Genomic DNA, 14,489 nt, shown 5'->3' with positions numbered 1-14,489 from the left:
TGGGTGCCCAGCAAGATGCCAGGTGGCACCCAAAATGCCACATGCCCACCAAAAGATACACTGGGTGCCCAGCAAGATGCTGGGTGGCAAACTAGATGTCACATACCCAGCAAAATAAACAGTGTGTGCGCACATAGATGCCAGGTGGCCACGAAAAAGCCATGTGTCCACCAAATAAAGGCTGGTTGCCTGTCAAGATGCTATGTGGGCATCAAAAGAAACGCTGGGTGCCCACCAAGATGCCAGGTGTCCACCAAAAGAAATTGCACGTGCCCATCAAGATGACACGTGGCCAGCAAAAGACATGTCAGCTGCCCACCAAAAGAAATCCTGCATGCCCACAAAAACGCCATGTGGCCACCAAAACACCACATGCCCACAAGAATAAGCGATGGGTGCCCAGCAAACAAAATGCCAGCTGCCCACCAAAAGAAACGGTGGGTGCCAACCAAGATGCCAGGTGGCCAGCAAAATAAAAGCTGGCTGCATAGCAAGATGCCAGGTGCCCACGAAAAGAAATGCCAGCTGCCCACCAAAATGCAACCTGCCAACCAAAATAAATGCCACGTGCCCAACAAAAGAAAACCTGGCTGCCCACCAAAACACCATGTGGCCACCAAAACACCACATGGCGACTAAAACATCACATGCCCTCAAGAATAAATGATGGGTGCCCAGCAAACGAAATGCCAAGTGCCAAACAAAATGCCAGGTTCCCACCAATACAAATGGTGGGTGCCAACCATGATGGCTGGTGTCCACCAAAATAAACGCTGGCTGCGCACCGAGACGCCAGGTGGCCACAAAAATACCACGTGCCCACTAAAACTAGTGCCGAGTGCCCACCAAGATGCCAGGTGGCCACCAAAATGCCATGTGGCCACCAAAAGAAGTGCCAGGTGCCCACCAAGATGCTGCGTGCCCACCAAAAGGAACACCGGCTGCTCACCAAGATGCCAGGTGACCACCAAAATGCCATGTGTCTGCCAAGAGAAACACCGGGTGCCCACCAAGACGCCATGTGCCCACCGAAAAGAAATGCTGGGTGCCCAACAAGATGCAGGGTGCTCACCAAAATAAAGCTGGGTGCCCACCAAGATGCCAGGTGACCACAAGAACACCATGTGCCCAACAAAATAAATGGTGCGTCCCTATGAAGATGCCAGATGGACACCACAAGAAGTGCTGGGTGCCCACCAAGATACCAGGTGGCCACCAAAACACCAGGTGTAAATTAAAAAACTCGAGGTGCCCACCAAGGTGCCAGGTGGGCACCAAATTAAATACTGGGTGGTGAAGGTAATACCAGGGCGCCACCTGGTGAAACACTCGGGGTAAGCATTTAGGTGGCCATCAAGATAAAGTCTAGGTGCCCACCAAGATGCCAGCTGGCCACCAAATTAAACGCTTGCTGCTCATCAGTATTCCAGGTGGCAACCAATACGCCAGGGGCCCACGAAAGGAAATGCCAGGTGGCCACCAAAACACAATGTGGCCACCTAAACTAATGCTGCGTGCGCACAAAGATGCCAGGTGGTCACTATAACGCCATGTGCTCACCCAGATAAATGCCAGATGCCCACCAAGATGTCAGGTGGCCACCAAATAGTCATGTGCCCAGGAAAATCAACACTGGGTGCCCAGCAAGATGCCAGGTGCCCACCAAAATGCCACATGCCCACCAAAAGAAAGGCTGGGTCCTTACCAAATGTTGGTGCTCTCCAAAATAGATGCTGGGTGCCCAGCAAGATGCCAGGTGGCACCCAAAATGCCACATGCCCACCAAAAGATACACTGGGTGCCCAGCAAGATGCTGGGTGGCAAACTAGATGTCACATACCCAGCAAAATAAACAGTGTGTGCGCACATAGATGCCAGGTGGCCACGAAAAAGCCATGTGTCCACCAAATAAAGGCTGGTTGCCTGTCAAGATGCTATGTGGGCATCAAAAGAAACGCTGGGTGCCCACCAAGATGCCAGGTGTCCACCAAAAGAAATTGCACGTGCCCATCAAGATGACACGTGGCCAGCAAAAGACATGTCAGCTGCCCACCAAAAGAAATCCTGCATGCCCACAAAAACGCCATGTGGCCACCAAAACACCACATGCCCACAAGAATAGGCGATGGGTGCCCAGCAAACAAAATGCCAGCTGCCCACCAAAAGAAACGGTGGGTGCCAACCAAGATGCCAGGTGGCCAGCAAAATAAAAGCTGGCTGCATAGCAAGATGCCAGGTGCCCACGAAAAGAAATGCCAGCTGCCCACCAAAATGCAACCTGCCAACCAAAATAAATGCCACGTGCCCAACAAAACAAAACCTGGCTGCCCACCAAAACACCATGTGGCCACCAAAACACCACATGGCGACTAAAACATCACATGCCCTCAAGAATAAATGATGGGTGCCCAGCAAACGAAATGCCAAGTGCCAAACAAAACGCCAGGTTCCCACCAATACAAATGGTGGGTGCCAACCATGATGGCTGGTGTCCACCAAAATAAACGCTGGCCGCGCACCGAGACGCCAGGTGGCCACAAAAATACCACGTGCCCACCAAAACTAGTGCCGAGTGCCCACCAAGATGCCAGGTGGCCACCAAAATGCCATGTGGCCACCAAAAGAAGTGCCAGGTGCCCACCAAGATGCTGCGTGCCCACCAAAAGGAACACCGGCTGCTCACCAAGATGCCAGGTGACCACCAAAATGCCATGTGTCTGCCAAGAGAAACACCGGGTGCCCACCAAGACGCCATGTGCCCACTGAAAAGAAATGCTGGGTGCCCAACAAGATGCAGGGTTCTCAGCAAAATAAAGCTGGGTGCCCACCAAGATGCCAGGTGACCACAAGAACACCATGTGCCCAACAAAATAAATGGTGCGTCCCTATGAAGATGCCAAATGGACACCACAAGAAGTGCTGGGTGCCCACCAAGATACCAGGTGGCCACCAAAACACCAGGTGTAAATTAAAAGAATCTCGAGGTGCCCACCGAGGTGCCCACCAAGGTGCCAGGTGGCCACCAAATTAAATACTGGGTGGTGAAGGAAATACCAGGGCGCCACCTGGTGAAACACTCGGGGTAAGCATTTAGGTGGCCATCAAGATAAAGTCTAGGTGCCCACCAAGATGCCAGCTGGCCACCAAATTAAACGCTTGCTGCTCATCAGTATTCCAGGTGGCAACCAATACGCCAGGGGCCCACGAAAGGAAATGCCAGGTGGCCACCAAAACACAATGTGGCCACCTAAACTAATGCTGCGTGCGCACAAAGATGCCAGGTGGTCACTATAACGCCATGTGCTCACCCAGATAAATGCCAGATGCCCACCAAGATGTCAGGTGGCCACCAAAGAGTCATGTGCCCAGGAAAATCAACACTGGGTGCCCACCAAGATGCCAGGTGCCCACCAAAATGCCACATGCCCACCAAAAGAAAGGCTGGGTCCTTACCAAATGTTGGTGCTCTCCAAAATAGATGCTGGGTGCCCAGCAAGATGCCAGGTGGCACCCAAAATGCCACATGCCCACCAAAAGATACACTGGGTGCCCAGCAAGATGCTGGGTGGCAAACTAGATGTCACATACCCAGCAAAATAAACAGTGTGTGCGCACATAGATGCCAGGTGGCCACGAAAAAGCCATGTGTCCACCAAATAAAGGCTGGTTGCCTGTCAAGATGCTATGTGGGCATCAAAAGAAACGCTGGGTGCCCACCAAGATGCCAGGTGTCCACCAAAAGAAATTGCACGTGCCCATCAAGATGACACGTGGCCAGCAAAAGACATGTCAGCTGCCCACCAAAAGAAATCCTGCATGCCCACAAAAACGCCATGTGGCCACCAAAACACCACATGCCCACAAGAATAAGCGATGGGTGCCCAGCAAACAAAATGCCAGGTGCCCACCAAAAGAAACGGTGGGTGCCAACCAAGATGCCAGGTGGCCAGCAAAATAAAAGCTGGCTGCATAGCAAGATGCCAGGTGCCCACGAAAAGAAATGCCAGCTGCCCACCAAAATGCAACCTGCCAACCAAAATAAATGCCACGTGCCCAACAAAAGAAAACCTGGCTGCCCACCAAAACACCATGTGGCCACCAAAACACCACATGGCGACTAAAACATCACATGCCCTCAAGAATAAATGATGGGTGCCCAGCAAACGAAATGCCAAGTGCCAAACAAAACGCCAGGTTCCCACCAATACAAATGGTGGGTGCCAACCATGATGGCTGGTGTCCACCAAAATAAACGCTGGCTGCGCACCGAGACGCCAGGTGGCCACAAAAATACCACGTGCCCACCAAAACTAGTGCCGAGTGCCCACCAAGATGCCAGGTGGCCACCAAAATGCCATGTGGCCACCAAAAGAAGTGCCAGGTGCCCACCAAGATGCTGCGTGCCCACCAAAAGGAACACCGGCTGCTCACCAAGATGCCAGGTGACCACCAAAATGCCATGTGTCTGCCAAGAGAAACACCGGGTGCCCACCAAGACGCCATGTGCCCACCGAAAAGAAATGCTGGGTGCCCAACAAGATGCAGGGTGCTCAGCAAAATAAAGCTGGGTGCCCACCAAGATGCCAGGTGACCACAAGAACACCATGTGCCCAACAAAATAAATGGTGCGTCCCTATGAAGATGCCAGATGGACACCACAAGAAGTGCTGGGTGCCCACCAAGATACCAGGTGGCCACCAAAACACCAGGTGTAAATTAAAAGAATCTCGAGGTGCCCACCAAGGTGCCAGGTGGCCACCAAATTAAATACTGGGTGGTGAAGGTAATACCAGGGCGCCACCCGGTGAAACACTCGGGGTAAGCATTTAGGTGGCCATCAAGATAAAGTCTAGGTGCCCACCAAGATGCCACCTGGCCACCAAATTAAACGCTTGCTGCTCATCAGTATTCCAGGTGGCAACCAATACGCCAGGGGCCCACGAAAGGAAATGCCAGGTGGCCACCAAAACACAATGTGGCCACCTAAACTAATGCTGCGTGCGCACAAAGATGCCAGGTGGTCACTATAACGCCATGTGCTCACCCAGATAAATGCCAGATGCCCACCAAGATGTCAGGTGGCCACCAAAGAGTCATGTGCCCAGGAAAATCAACACTGGGTGCCCACCAAGATGCCAGGTGCCCACCAAAATGCCACATGCCCACCAAAAGAAAGGCTGGGTCCTTACCAAATGTTGGTGCTCTCCAAAATAGATGCTGGGTGCCCAGCAAGATGCCAGGTGGCACCCAAAATGCCACATGCCCACCAAAAGATACACTGGGTGCCCAGCAAGATGCTGGGTGGCAAACTAGATGTCACATACCCAGCAAAATAAACAGTGTGTGCGCACATAGATGCCAGGTGGCCACGAAAAAGCCATGTGTCCACCAAATAAAGGTTGGTTGCCTGTCAAGATGCTATGTGGGCATCAAAAGAAACGCTGGGTGCCCACCAAGATGCCAGGTGTCCACCAAAAGAAATTGCACGTGCCCATCAAGATGACACGTGGCCAGCAAAAGACATGTCAGCTGCCCACCAAAAGAAATCCTGCATGCCCACAAAAACGCCATGTGGCCACCAAAACACCACATGCCCACAAGAATAAGCGATGGGTGCCCAGCAAACAAAATGCCAGCTGCCCACCAAAAGAAACGGTGGGTGCCAACCAAGATGCCAGGTGGCCAGCAAAATAAAAGCTGGCTGCATAGCAAGATGCCAGGTGCCCACGAAAAGAAATGCCAGCTGCCCACCAAAATGCAACCTGCCAACCAAAATAAATGCCACGTGCCCAACAAAAGAAAACCTGGCTGCCCACCAAAACACCATGTGGCCACCAAAACACCACATGGCGACTAAAACATCACATGCCCTCAAGAATAAATGATGGGTGCCCAGCAAACGAAATGCCAAGTGCCAAACAAAATGCCAGGTTCCCACCAATACAAATGGTGGGTGCCAACCATGATGGCTGGTGTCCACCAAAATAAACGCTGGCTGCGCACCGAGACGCCAGGTGGCCACAAAAATACCACGTGCCCACCAAAACTAGTGCCGAGTGCCCACCAAGATGCCAGGTGGCCACCAAAATGCCATGTGGCCACCAAAAGAAGTGCCAGGTGCCCACCAAGATGCTGCGTGCCCACCAAAAGGAACACCGGCTGCTCACCAAGATGCCAGGTGACCACCAAAATGCCATGTGTCTGCCAAGAGAAACACCGGGTGCCCACCAAGACGCCATGTGCCCACCGAAAAGAAATGCTGGGTGCCCAACAAGATGCAGGGTGCTCACCAAAATAAAGCTGGGTGCCCACCAAGATGCCAGGTGACCACAAGAACACCATGTGCCCAACAAAATAAATGGTGCGTCCCTATGAAGATGCCAGATGGACACCACAAGAAGTGCTGGGTGCCCACCAAGATACCAGGTGGCCACCAAAACACCAGGTGTAAATTAAAAGAATCTCGAGGTGCCCACCTAGGTGCCCACCAAGGTGCCAGGTGGCCACCAAATTAAATACTGGGTGGTGAAGGAAATACCAGGGCGCCACCTGGTGAAACACTCGGGGTAAGCATTTAGGTGGCCATCAAGATAAAGTCTAGGTGCCCACCAAGATGCCAGCTGGCCACCAAATTAAACGCTTGCTGCTCATCAGTATTCCAGGTGGCAACCAATACGCCAGGGGCCCACGAAAGGAAATGCCAGGTGGCCACCAAAACACAATGTGGCCACCTAAACTAATGCTGCGTGCGCACAAAGATGCCAGGTGGTCACTATAACGCCATGTGCTCACCCAGATAAATGCCAGATGCCCACCAAGATGTCAGGTGGCCACCAAATAGTCATGTGCCCAGGAAAATCAACACTGGGTGCCCACCAAGATGCCAGGTGCCCACCAAAATGCCACATGCACACCAAAAGAAAGGCTGGGTCCTTACCAAATGTTGGTGCTCTCCAAAATAGATGCTGGGTGCCCAGCAAGATGCCAGGTGGCACCCAAAATGCCACATGCCCACCAAAAGATACACTGGGTGCCCAGCAAGATGCTGGGTGGCAAACTAGATGTCACATACCCAGCAAAATAAACAGTGTGTGCGCACATAGATGCCAGGTGGCCACGAAAAAGCCATGTGTCCACCAAATAAAGGCTGGTTGCCTGTCAAGATGCTATGTGGGCATCAAAAGAAACGCTGGGTGCCCACCAAGATGCCAGGTGTCCACCAAAAGAAATTGCACGTGCCCATCAAGATGACACGTGGCCAGCAAAAGACATGTCAGCTGCCCACCAAAAGAAATCCTGCATGCCCACAAAAACGCCATGTGGCCACCAAAACACCACATGCCCACAAGAATAAGCGATGGGTGCCCAGCAAACAAAATGCCAGGTGCCCACCAAAAGAAACGGTGGGTGCCAACCAAGATGCCAGGTGGCCAGCAAAATAAAAGCTGGCTGCATAGCAAGATGCCAGGTGCCCACGAAAAGAAATGCCAGCTGCCCACCAAAATGCAACCTGCCAACCAAAATAAATGCCACGTGCCCAACAAAAGAAAACCTGGCTGCCCACCAAAACACCATGTGGCTACCAAAACACCACATGGCGACTAAAACATCACATGCCCTCAAGAATAAATGATGGGTGCCCAGCAAACGAAATGCCAAGTGCCAAACAAAACGCCAGGTTCCCACCAATAGAAATGGTGGGTGCCAACCATGATGGCTGGTGTCCACCAAAATAAACGCTGGCTGCGCACCGAGACGCCAGGTGGCCACAAAAATAACACGTGCCCACCAAAACTAGTGCCGAGTGCCCACCAAGATGCCAGGTGGCCACCAAAATGCCATGTGGCCACCAAAAGAAGTGCCAGGTGCCCACCAAGATGCTGCGTGCCCACCAAAAGGAACACCGGCTGCTCACCAAGATGCCAGGTGACCACCAAAATGCCATGTGTCTGCCAAGAGAAACACCGGGTGCCCACCAAGACGCCATGTGCCCACACAAAAGAAATGCTGGGTGCCCAACAAGATGCAGGGTGCTCAGCAAAATAAAGCTGGGTGCCCACCAAGATGCCAGGTGACCACAAGAACACCATGTGCCCAACAAAATAAATGGTGCATCCCTATGAAGATGCCAGATGGACACCACAAGAAGTGCTGGGTGCCCACCAAGATACCAGGTGGCCACCAAAACACCAGGTGTAAATTAAAAGAATCTCGAGGTGCCCACCAAGGTGCCAGGTGGCCACCAAATTAAATACTGGGTGGTGAAGGTAATACCAGGGCGCCACCTGGTGAAACACTCGGGGTAAGCATTTAGGTGGCCATCAAGATAAAGTCTAGGTGCCCACCAAGATGCCAGCTGGCCACCAAATTAAACGCTTGCTGCTCATCAGTATTCCAGGTGGCAACCAATACGCCAGGGGCCCACGAAAGGAAATGCCAGGTGGCCACCAAAACACAATGTGGCCACCTAAACTAATGCTGCGTGCGCACAAAGATGCCAGGTGGTCACTATAACGCCATGTGCTCACCCAGATAAATGCCAGATGCCCACCAAGATGTCAGGTGGCCACCAAAGAGTCATGTGCCCAGGAAAATCAACACTGGGTGCCCACCAAGATGCCAGGTGCCCACCAAAATGCCACATGCCCACCAAAAGAAAGGCTGGGTCCTTACCAAATGTTGGTGCTCTCCAAAATAGATGCTGGGTGCCCAGCAAGATGCCAGGTGGCACCCAAAATGCCACATGCCCACCAAAAGATACACTGGGTGCCCAGCAAGATGCTGGGTGGCAAACTAGATGTCACATACCCAGCAAAATAAACAGTGTGTGCGCACATAGATGCCAGGTGGCCACGAAAAAGCCATGTGTCCACCAAATAAAGGCTGGTTGCCTGTCAAGATGCTATGTGGGCATCAAAAGAAACGCTGGGTGCCCACCAAGATGCCAGGTGTCCACCAAAAGAAATTGCACGTGCCCATCAAGATGACACGTGGCCAGCAAGACATGTCAGCTGCCCACCAAAAGAAATCCTGCATGCCCACAAAAACGCCATGTGGCCACCAAAACACCACATGCCCACAAGAATAAGCGATGGGTGCCCAGCAAACAAAATGCCAGGTGCCCACCAAAAGAAACGGTGGGTGCCAACCAAGATGCCAGGTGGCCAGCAAAATAAAAGCTGGCTGCATAGCAAGATGCCAGGTGCCCACGAAAAGAAATGCCAGCTGCCCACCAAAATGCAACCTGCCAACCAAAATAAATGCCACGTGCCCAACAAAACAAAACCTGGCTGCCCACCAAAACACCATGTGGCTACCAAAACACCACATGGCGACTAAAACATCACATGCCCTCAAGAATAAATGATGGGTGCCCAGCAAACGAAATGCCAAGTGCCAAACAAAACGCCAGGTTCCCACCAATACAAATGGTGGGTGCCAACCATGATGGCTGGTGTCCACCAAAATAAACGCTGGCCGCGCACCGAGACGCCAGGTGGCCACCAAAATACCACGTGCCCACCAAAACTAGTGCCGAGTGCCCACCAAGATGCCAGGTGGCCACCAAAATGCCATGTGGCCACCAAAAGAAGTGCCAGGTGCCCACCAAGATGCTGCGTGCCCACCAAAAGGAACACCGGCTGCTCACCAAGATGCCAGGTGACCACCAAAATGCCATGTGTCTGCCAAGAGAAACACCGGGTGCCCACCAAGACGCCATGTGCCCACTGAAAAGAAATGCTGGGTGCCCAACAAGATGCAGGGTGCTCAGCAAAATAAAGCTGGGTGCCCACCAAGATGCCAGGTGACCACAAGAACACCATGTGCCCAACAAAATAAATGGTGCGTCCCTATGAAGATGCCAGATGGACACCACAAGAAGTGCTGGGTGCCCACCAAGATACCAGGTGGCCACCAAAACACCAGGTGTAAATTAAAAGAATCTCGAGGTGCCCACCAAGGTGCCAGGTGGCCACCAGATTAAATACTGGGTGGTGAAGGTAATACCAGGGCGCCACCTGGTGAAACACTCGGGGTAAGCATTTAGGTGGCCATCAAGATAAAGTCTAGGTGCCCACCAAGATGCCACCTGGCCACCAAATTAAACGCTTGCTGCTCATCAGTATTCCAGGTGGCAACTAATACGCCAGGGGCCCACGAAAGGAAATGCCAGGTGGCCACCAAAACACAATGTGGCCACCTAAACTAATGCTGCGTGCGCACAAAGATGCCAGGTGGTCACTATAACGCCATGTACTCACCCAGATAAATGCCAGATGCCCACCAAGATGTCAGGTGGCCACCAAATAGTCATGTGCCCAGGAAAATCAACACTGGGTGCCCAGCAAGATGCCAGGTGCCCACCAAAATGCCACATGCCCACCAAAAGAAAGGCTGGGTCCTTACCAAATGTTGGTGCTCTCCAAAATAGATGCTGGGTGCCCAGCAAGATGCCAGGTGGCACCCAAAATGCCACATGCCCACCAAAAGATACACTGGGTGCCCAGCAAGATGCTGGGTGGCAAACTAGATGTCACATACCCAGCAAAATAAACAGTGTGTGCGCACATAGATGCCAGGTGGCCACGAAAAAGCCATGTGTCCACCAAATAAAGGCTGGTTGCCTGTCAAGATGCTATGTGGGCATCAAAAGAAACGCTGGGTGCCCACCAAGATGCCAGGTGTCCACCAAAAGAAATTGCACGTGCCCATCAAGATGACACGTGGCCAGCAAAAGACATGTCAGCTGCCCACCAAAAGAAATCCTGCATGCCCACAAAAACGCCATGTGGCCACCAAAACACCACATGCCCACAAGAATAAGCGATGGGTGCCCAGCAAACAAAATGCCAGGTGCCCACCAAAAGAAACGGTGGGTGCCAACCAAGATGCCAGGTGGCCAGCAAAATAAAAGCTGGCTGCATAGCAAGATGCCAGGTGCCCACGAAAAGAAATGCCAGCTGCCCACCAAAATGCAACCTGCCAACCAAAATAAATGCCACGTGCCCAACAAAAGAAAACCTGGCTGCCCACCAAAACACCATGTGGCCACCAAAACACCACATGGCGACTAAAACATCACATGCCCTCAAGAATAAATGATGGGTGCCCAGCAAACGAAATGCCAAGTGCCAAACAAAATGCCAGGTTCCCACCAATAGAAATGGTGGGTGCCAACCATGATAGCTGGTGTCCACCAAAATAAACGCTGGCTGCGCACCGAGACGCCAGGTGGCCACAAAAATACCACATGCCCACAAAACTAGTGCCGAGTGCCCACCAAGATGCCAGGTGGCCACCAAAATGCCATGTGGCCACCAAAAGAAGTGCCAGGTGCCCACCAAGATGCTGCGTGCCCACCAAAAGGAACACCGGCTGCTCACCAAGATGCCAGGTGACCACCAAAATGCCATGTGTCTGCCAAGAGAAACACCGGGTGCCCACCAAGACGCCATGTGCCCACACAAAAGAAATGCTGGGTGCCCAACAAGATGCAGGGTGCTCAGCAAAATAAAGCTGGGTGCCCACCAAGATGCCAGGTGACCACAAGAACACCATGTGCCCAACAAAATAAATGGTGCGTCCCTATGAAGATGCCAGATGGACACCACAAGAAGTGCTGGGTGCCCACCAAGATACCAGGTGGCCATCAAAACACCAGGTGTAAAGTAAAAGAATCTCGAGGTGCCCACCAAGGTGCCAGGTGGCCACCAAATTAAATACTGGGTGGTGAAGGTAATACCAGGGCGCCACCTGGTGAAACACTCGGGGTAAGCATTTAGGTGGCCATCAAGATAAAGTCTAGGTGCCCACCAAGATGCCACCTGGCCACCAAATTAAACGCTTGCTGCTCATCAGTATTCCAGGTGGCAACTAATACGCCAGGGGCCCACGAAAGGAAATGCCAGGTGGCCACCAAAACACAATGTGGCCACCTAAACTAATGCTGCGTGCGCACAAAGATGCCAGGTGGTCACTATAACGCCATGTACTCACCCAGATAAATGCCAGATGCCCACCAAGATGTCAGGTGGCCACCAAATAGTCATGTGCCCAGGAAAATCAACACTGGGTGCCCAGCAAGATGCCAGGTGCCCACCAAAATGCCACATGCACACCAAAAGAAAGGCTGGGTCCTTACCAAATGTTGGTGCTCTCCAAAATAGATGCTGGGTGCCCAGCAAGATGCCAGGTGGCACCCAAAATGCCACATGCCCACCAAAAGATACACTGGGTGCCCAGCAAGATGCTGGGTGGCAAACTAGATGTCACATACCCAGCAAAATAAACAGTGTGTGCGCACATAGATGCCAGGTGGCCACGAAAAAGCCATGTGTCCACCAAATAAAGGCTGGTTGCCTGTCAAGATGCTATGTGGGCATCAAAAGAAACGCTGGGTGCCCACCAAGATGCCAGGTGTCCACCAAAAGAAATTGCACGTGCCCATCAAGATGACACGTGGCCAGCAAAAGACATGTCAGCTGCCCACCAAAAGAAATCCTGCATGCCCACAAAAACGCCATGTGGCCACCAAAACACCACATGCCCACAAGAATAAGCGATGGGTGCCCAGCAAACAAAATGCCAGGTGCCCACCAAAAGAAACGGTGGGTGCCAACCAAGATGCCAGGTGGCCAGCAAAAAAAAAGCTGGCTGCATAGCAAGATGCCAGGTGCCCACGAAAAGAAATGCCAGCTGCCCACCAAAATGCAACCTGCCAACCAAAATAAATGCCACGTGCCCAACAAAACAAAACCTGGCTGCCCACCAAAACACCATGTGGCCACCAAAACACCACATGGCGACTAAAACATCACATGCCCTCAAGAATAAATGATGGGTGCCCAGCAAACGAAATGCCAAGTGCCAAACAAAATGCCAGGTTCCCACCAATACAAATGGTGGGTGCCAACCATGATGGCTGGTGTCCACCAAAATAAACGCTGGCTGCGCACCGAGACGCCAGGTGGCCACAAAAATACCACATGCCCACAAAACTAGTGCCGAGTGCCCACCAAGATGCCAGGTGGCCACCAAAATGCCATGTGGCCACCAAAAGAAGTGCCAGGTGCCCACCAAGATGCTGCGTGCCCACCAAAAGGAACACCGGCTGCTCACCAAGATGCCAGGTGACCACCAAAATGCCATGTGTCTGCCAAGAGAAACACCGGGTGCCCACCAAGACGCCATGTGCCCACTGAAAAGAAATGCTGGGTGCCCAACAAGATGCAGGGTGCTCAGCAAAATAAAGCTGGGTGCCCACCAAGATGCCAGGTGACCACAAGAACACCATGTGCCCAACAAAATAAATTTTGCGTCCCTATGAAGATGCCAGATGGACACCACAAGAAGTGCTGGGTGCCCACCAAGATACCAGGTGGCCACCAAAACACCAGGTGTAAATTAAAAGAATCTCGAGGTGCCCACCAAGGTGCCAGGTGGCCACCAAATTAAATACTGGGTGGTGAAGGTAATACCAGGGCGCCACCTGGTGAAACACTCGGGGTAAGCATTTAGGTGGCCATCAAGATAAAGTCTAGGTGCCCACCAAGATGCCACCTGGCCACCAAATTAAACGCTTGCTGCTCATCAGTATTCCAGGTGGCAACTAATACGCCAGGGGCCCACGAAAGGAAATGCCAGGTGGCCACCAAAACACAATGTGGCCACCTAAACTAATGCTGCGTGCGCACAAAGATGCCAGGTGGTCACTATAACGCCATGTGCTCACCCAGATAAATGCCAGATGCCCACCAAGATGTCAGGTGGCCACCAAAGAGTCATGTGCCCAGGAAAATCAACACTGGGTGCCCAGCAAGATGCCAGGTGCCCACCAAAATGCCACATGCACACCAAAAGAAAGGCTGGGTCCTTACCAAATGTTGGTGCTCTCCAAAATAGATGCTGGGTGCCCAGCAAGATGCCAGGTGGCACCCAAAATGCCACATGCCCACCAAAAGATACACTGGGTGCCCAGCAAGATGCTGGGTGGCAAACTAGATGTCACATACCCAGCAAAATAAACAGTGTGTGCGCACATAGATGCCAGGTGGCCACGAAAAAGCCATGTGTCCACCAAATAAAGGCTGGTTGCCTGTCAAGATGCTATGTGGGCATCAAAAGAAACGCTGGGTGCCCACCAAGATGCCAGGTGTCCACCAAAAGAAATTGCACGTGCCCATCAAGATGACACGTGGCCAGCAAAAGACATGTCAGCTGCCCACCAAAAGAAATCCTGCATGCCCACAAAAACGCCATGTGGCCACCAAAACACCACATGCCCACAAGAATAAGCGATGGGTGCCCAGCAAACAAAATGCCAGCTGCCCACCAAAAGAAACGGTGGGTGCCAACCAAGATGCCAGGTGGCCAGCAAAATAAAAGCTGGCTGCATAGCAAGATGCCAGGTGCCCACGAAAAGAAATGCCAGCTGCCCACCAAAATGCAACCTGCCAACCAAAATAAATGCCACGTGCCCAACAAAACAA

This window comes from Opisthocomus hoazin, chromosome 13 (genome assembly GCF_030867145.1).
Source record: "Opisthocomus hoazin isolate bOpiHoa1 chromosome 13, bOpiHoa1.hap1, whole genome shotgun sequence".
Taxonomy (NCBI): Eukaryota; Metazoa; Chordata; class Aves; order Opisthocomiformes; family Opisthocomidae; genus Opisthocomus; species Opisthocomus hoazin.
Note: the sequence above shows the minus strand (reverse complement) of the source record.